Here is a 6,434-nt window from a genome sequence, read left to right on the forward strand (position 1 = left end):
ACTAGTTACTCCTTTACAAATCTTTAATTATGAAGTTTACATCTTGGAATATAAGAAGTCTGGGTAGTAAAAGAAAGCAAAGAATGCTAAGTTTGAGAATGAAACAAGATACGATGGATATAATCTTCATTCAGGAAACGAAGAGTTCCATTCAGAAAATAAAAGCAATCCATAGCAAATGGCTTCAAAGATTTGAGTTTTTAGAAGTTAAAGTAGATAAAACAGCGGGGGGCATTCTCACTCTATGGAACCCTCAAAAAGTTAGAGTTTTAGATGCAGAGGCATCCAGAAACTACTTTTCAGTAGTCATTCAACCAGAAGGGGTGGCTGAAACCTTCCTAGTCACTAATGTTTATGGTCCTCAAAGAGTAGAGTATAAACTCGGATTGCTAGAATCCCTCACTGATCTTAGGAACAAACAAAATGGCATCCCCTGGATCTTGGGAGGGGATTTTAATATGATAAAATCTCTTTCAGAAAACAAAGGAGGAACCAGAGTGCTAAACAAAGATTCATCAGCATTTCAAGCATTCACGGAGAACTTGAAATTGGTTGACTCAGACTCAGAGAATGGCCTATTTACTTGGAACAACAAGAGAGGAGGGGAAGCCCTGGTGGCCTCCAAGTTAGATAGGTTCTTGGTATTAGAAGAGCTTATGCTTATAAATATTGAAATTACAGCAAGAATTCTTCCCTTTGGTGGCTCAGATCACTGGCCGATACAATTGAAAATTAAGGGTTTGGATTCTCAAAGGAACAGACCCTTCAGATTCGAAAACATTTGGCTTGCCCACCCAGACTTCTTGAGTAATATCAAAGAATGGTGGAGTGAGGACTTACAGATCCATGGATCTAAAATGTTTCTCCTTCACAAAAGATGTAAGCATATTAAGAGCAAACTCAAACACTGGAATAGGAAGGATTTCGGAAACATTTTTGTGAATAAGAAATCTGTGGAAAGTAAAATTCAGGAACTCAACCAAAAGCTGATCCAAGAAGGCTTTAACTATGACATAAACGATCAGTATGACAAACTGCACCATGAGTGGGAAAACCTATGTAAACAAGAGGAATTATTCTGGAGACAAAAATCCAGAGTGCAATGGCTCAAAGAAGGAGAGCGCAATACGAGAATTTTTCATAGATCCACCATGGCCAATAGGGCATTGAATAGAATCTCGACAATAAGGGATAAAAATGGAGAGACTCAGAACACTCATAAGGAAATTGAAAAAGTGTTTGTTCAGCATTTTCAAGACATTGCACGAGAAAAAAATCTAGACAAGGAAGATTCCATAAAGTAAATTACAAGATATATCCCTAAGCTGGTGTCTAGAGAGGACAATATCAACCTAAACAGACCGGTTTCTGAAGAGGAGGTTAGCGAAGTTCTCAAAGATATGCAGAATGGAAAAGCACCAGACCCAGATGGTTTTATTGTGGATTTCTTCAAAGCTTGTTGGGATATAGTTAAACTGGATATTTTAAATGTTGTGGAGGATTCCAGGGTCAATAAAACTATCCTGAAAGCCCTCAATACCTCCTTCATCTCCCTAATTCCCAAACAGGACTAAGCTCAAATAGTAGATAAGTATAGACCCATAGCTTTATGCAATGTTGTTCACAAGATTATATCCAAAGTAGTGGCTAATAGAATCAAACCCATCCTTCCTAAACTAGTGTCTGAGGAGCAATCTGGTTATGCGGAGCGCCGAAAATTTTTGGATAACATTCTTCAAGCTCATCAGGTGGTTTAATCTCTTAAAAGAAAAAAGCAGGCAGGGATGATCATGCAACTGGATATTGTTAAAGCATATAATAAGGTCAATTGGGGGTATATTAAGAAGATACTCACAGCCTTCGGGTTTGATCACAATTGGATAAGATGGGTAATGGCTCTGGTAACTACTTCTAGCTTTTCTATATTGGTTAATGGCTCTCCCTCAGTTATCTTCTTTCCCTCTAGAGGCCTAAGACAGGGAGACCCGCTCTCTCCCTTTCTCTTCATCCTCATGATGGAAGGACTGGGCAGGGCTATCAAGCAGGCTAAAAACATGGGCAAAATCAAGGGTCTTCAAGTATCAGAGAATGGACAGACTCTTACTCACCAACAATTTGTAGATGATACCATGTTGCAAGGTATTCCCATAGTCAAAGAAGCGGCTGCCTACAAGCAAATCCTCAATGCTTTTGCAAAGGCTTCAGGTATGGAATTTAATCTCACAAAATCAAAAATATTCTTCTTTAATACTAGCATTGATATTCAAAGGAATATCTCAAGAATCCTTGGCTTCCAAAGGGACTCCCTCCCCTCAAAATATTTGGGAGTACCTCTCACAGACAAACCAATGCTTAAAAATATTTGGGAACCTATGCTAATTAAGTTGCAAGATAAAGTTAAAAAATGGACCTTCAGAGCCTTGAACTTGGCGGGCTGATTGGTTCTGACAAAGGCAGTTCTTCAATCCATCCCGGTTTTCATGTTATCAGCCCTTCCAGCTCCCAAAGGAGTCTTAGAAAATATTAGAAATATTCAAAGAGATTTTCTATGGGGTAAGGAGGAAACAAGGAAGAAATGGGACCTGCTTTCCTGGGAAAAAATCTACAAACCCAAAAGCCATGGCGGTCTAGGCTTAGATGATCAGGAGATTCTAAATAAAGTACTAGGAGCCAAGCTTTGGTGGCGATGGGTGCAAGAGCCAAGAGACCTTTGGGTAAGGGTATGGAAACAAAAATATGCCAGCTCTTGGCACACTAATAATCTCATCAGAATGTCGGGAGATATAAGGGGCTCTCTCATCTAGAACAGGGCTTGGGAGAATAGAAATATAGTGCAACAACACAGTTTCTAGGAAATCAGAGATGGTGAGCAAGCACTCTTTTGGGAGGACAAATGGAAACAAGAACTGGTGTTGTTAAAGGTGGACTTCATAAGTCTCAAACAGGAAATAGATTCCCAAGGATTGATCAAAGTTAAAGATTTCTGGAACATCCCTGAGGGCCAGGACAAGTGGAGAAACTGGAGTAACATTGATTGTAGAAATAAAAGCCTCATAACAACAAAAGCAGAAGCACTGAGAAGAATTTTAAAACAGAGGATGATCATGGTCACAGAGGGGCAGGATCAATTGAGATGGGGTAACAACAACAAAGGAACCTTCAATCTCAAAGAGGAAAAGTATATTCTCCTAGGGCTGGAGTCTTGTGTTCCAGAAAAATCTTGGAGGCAACTCTGGTCTCACCAAGGATGGATGAAAATCAAGCTCTTTATGTGGCTGGTGTACCATAAGAAAATTTTGACTTGGGATAATATTAGAAAAAGGGGCGTCTTAGGGCCTTCTAAATGTCAGCTTTGTGAAGAGAAAGAGGAGACTATGGAGCACATCCTCAACTGCTGCTCTTACACCACCTAGTTGTGGAATTCCTTCTCTAACATTTTCCAACAATCAGACAGGGATAGAGAGAGAATCACAAACACCCTAAATAATTGGAGGAGGAGCTTTTTGGAGAATGAGGTGATTAATCAGGCATGGGCTTTCACACCAAGATTCATTATCTGGAGTGCGTGGAAAGAAAGAAATAAGAGAATCTTTAAGGATGAAAAAGTCAACCCTCAGAAGTTATATGATTTGATTCTAAAGCAGATAAGGGAAATAGTCAGCACCACAGTACGCAATATCCCAGAGACTCCTCCCTCAACAATGGAGTTGAGAACACTCAAACTGCTGGGATTGCCCAAGATCATTCTGCAAGGGCTTGGAAAAAAGAAAACGACAATGAATATAGAGAAAGATTGTTGGCAGCCTCCTTCGAAAAACTACCTGAAATTCAATATTGAAGGAGCCTCCAAAGGTAATCCTGGAGTAGCTGGGTTTGGAGGAGTTTTAAGGAATGAAGAGGGAAGAATCATATTAATCTTCCACAACCATTTAGGTAAAGCAACCAATAACATGGTGGAACTAATGGCGATGGAGTAGGGCCTAGAGATTCTGATTAAAAATCGTAGCTCAAATGTCATTATAGAGGCAGACTCCGAAATCACCATCAACTCTGTTAAAAGAATCAGTTGTGGATCCAAAACAGAGAAAGTCTCAAATCATTGGAGACTAATCTAGGTTTATCAAAGGATTCAAGCTCACCTTCAAGGTTTGGGATCTGTTAGTTTCAATCATGTGCGCAGAAATGCTAACAAGCTTGCGGACATTCTAGCCAACCAAGGGGTGAACAATGAAGATTGCAGGATGGTGAAGAAGTGGCAGGATTTGCCCCAGAATTGTTTAAAGGTTCTTTGCTATAACCAAGTGGCAGAGGACATTCAGGTGGTCCGTCGTAGTGGGAGGGTTTCTTGCAGAGGTGAAGTGTCCCCAGCCAATGATTCCTCGGCCTCTTGATTTTCCCTTTGGGCGCCATTGGTTCGCAGATGGTTTTGAGACAATCCTTTTCACCTCTTCAGATCATTCTCCGGTTATGGGTCCTTCGTTAGAGTGGAAGTGGTGGGAGAGTTGTTCCTTCAGTTATCGGATCAGTTTTCCCTACCAGTTTTGTGTGGAGAGCCTGGCTGGTTTCATTCTTTTAGGGAAAACAGGTAAAAGAATGGCCCTAGTGGATAATGGCGGTTGGTTTATCTCTTCTTCTATAATCCTCAGCGTTTGGTACAAGTTTTCCCCAATCCAGGAAAATGCTTTAGTGAATAATCGTCGGCAGTGGAGCTGGGGGCTTCCGCATCCTAATTCCTATGGTCAGGTGAATATTCAGCAGGTGGAGCGGTATTCAGGAGTTCGCACCGCTTTCCATCAGAAAGTGGTTTCAGAGTATGGGCAGCGATTCCATATAAAGAGTGACACGTGGTGGTGGGACGGATTCGAAAACCACCCTCATCGCGCCTTAAAGTTCAGTGCCTTATGGCTGTGCGATATCAAGCACAACCATCCTTTTTTTCTAAGCCATCCGACGGTCAAAGGGATCAAGCAGTTTTGTGTCACAAAAGTGGTTTTCATAGCCCCAATAGGCAAGAAGTGGTTTTCCCTGTTCGGAAGTGATCACAATCGTTGAGCTCCACGTGGCGGTGGGGTCGGGAGGAAAACCGACCTCATCACGAGTTATCTTTTGTGCTTGTTGGCCGGTCCGATTTTAATATACACCGTCGGATGGCTCTTGGGGTTTTAATGGTTTAGATCACCTGTGCAGGTTTGTGGTCCTGGGTGTACAGGCAAGTAGCTCTTCAGTACGTTTTTGGACCGTTTTGTCTAACCCTAGAGGTCGAATCATATTTTGAGATCTCGGGCGTTGGAGCCACCTTTTCTTGTCGACCGCTTTGAGTTTTTATGAATCCAAGTCTAAACTCATTTATTTTTCTTCTTTAGAAAGGTTTAGTTTGTTGGTTGGAAGCAAGGAAAAGTTTTTCTTTAGTTTTTTTCCTTAGTCAACGACCTTGAGGGTTGTGTTGTAACTCTATGTACTATATCTATTGATTAATGAATGGGAAGGTCCGACTCTTGCATTAGCAAAAAAAAACGCATGCATGTCTATTCAGACAAAGACCCAGTTGAGATCAAAGGCAGGGACAATGTACTATCAATTGGAGGAATTTTCCTATAAAGGAAACTCATCCATGCAGAAGGAACAAGGTTCCTTGAGGATTGCACAGTTCATACAGGGTGTGAGATCAGTGTGAGAGATTAGTTTTCCACATGGTTGGAGAAGATCATCCTAGAGGAATAGCGCAAGGAAATAGGAGGCTTGGAGGGCAGAGGAGAAGATTTGTGAGAAGCCTTGTTTTCTTGTGAGCATCCAGGAGGATTGTACTAAGAGCTGGCTAGTTGTGAGAGCTAAAGCTTTCTGTAATCTTGATGTATTTCCACCTTGTATGATAATACAGATAGCGGGGTTTTTCGCTGAGGCTTTCCCGAGAGTATTCTTCTATGTTTCATTTGTATTGATTCTTCTTCTTTGTTATATGTGTTCTGTTTGATCTTGCTCAAATCGATTAAGCTTCCACAAGTTTGGTTGTAGAAGTAGATTGAGTATTTTGCTTTAGTACATTGCATAATCAGTTTAATCTACATTGAGAATTTCTACAACTATCCCCTATCAACGTAGTCCATTGTTCTTAAATTTTGTCCTCTCTATCTTGCTGATTCAACCAAGCCAAGCATGGCTTCTCTATTCTTTTTGTTCAACACAATTAATGGCATAACCAATTCATTTACTCACACACCTTCCAACCTTCCATGGTTATCATTAAACAATTCAAGCTTCCTTCTAATCCCAGGAAACCTCCTTCCTCAAATTGTGGAATACATGTCCCAATTCTCAAGCCCTTTTAATTATAATCATAATATATGCAATATTTAGGATGAGGGGGTTAGCCATGAGCTATCACAAATAAAAGCTAATTATCACCACCAATATCGATGAGGTTGCAACACTATTGA

Source organism: Pinus tabuliformis, chromosome X, assembly GCF_031772625.1.
Source record: "Pinus tabuliformis cultivar Carrire ecotype Pingquan chromosome X, CPIR1, whole genome shotgun sequence".
In the NCBI taxonomy this organism is placed as follows: domain Eukaryota; kingdom Viridiplantae; phylum Streptophyta; class Pinopsida; order Pinales; family Pinaceae; genus Pinus; species Pinus tabuliformis.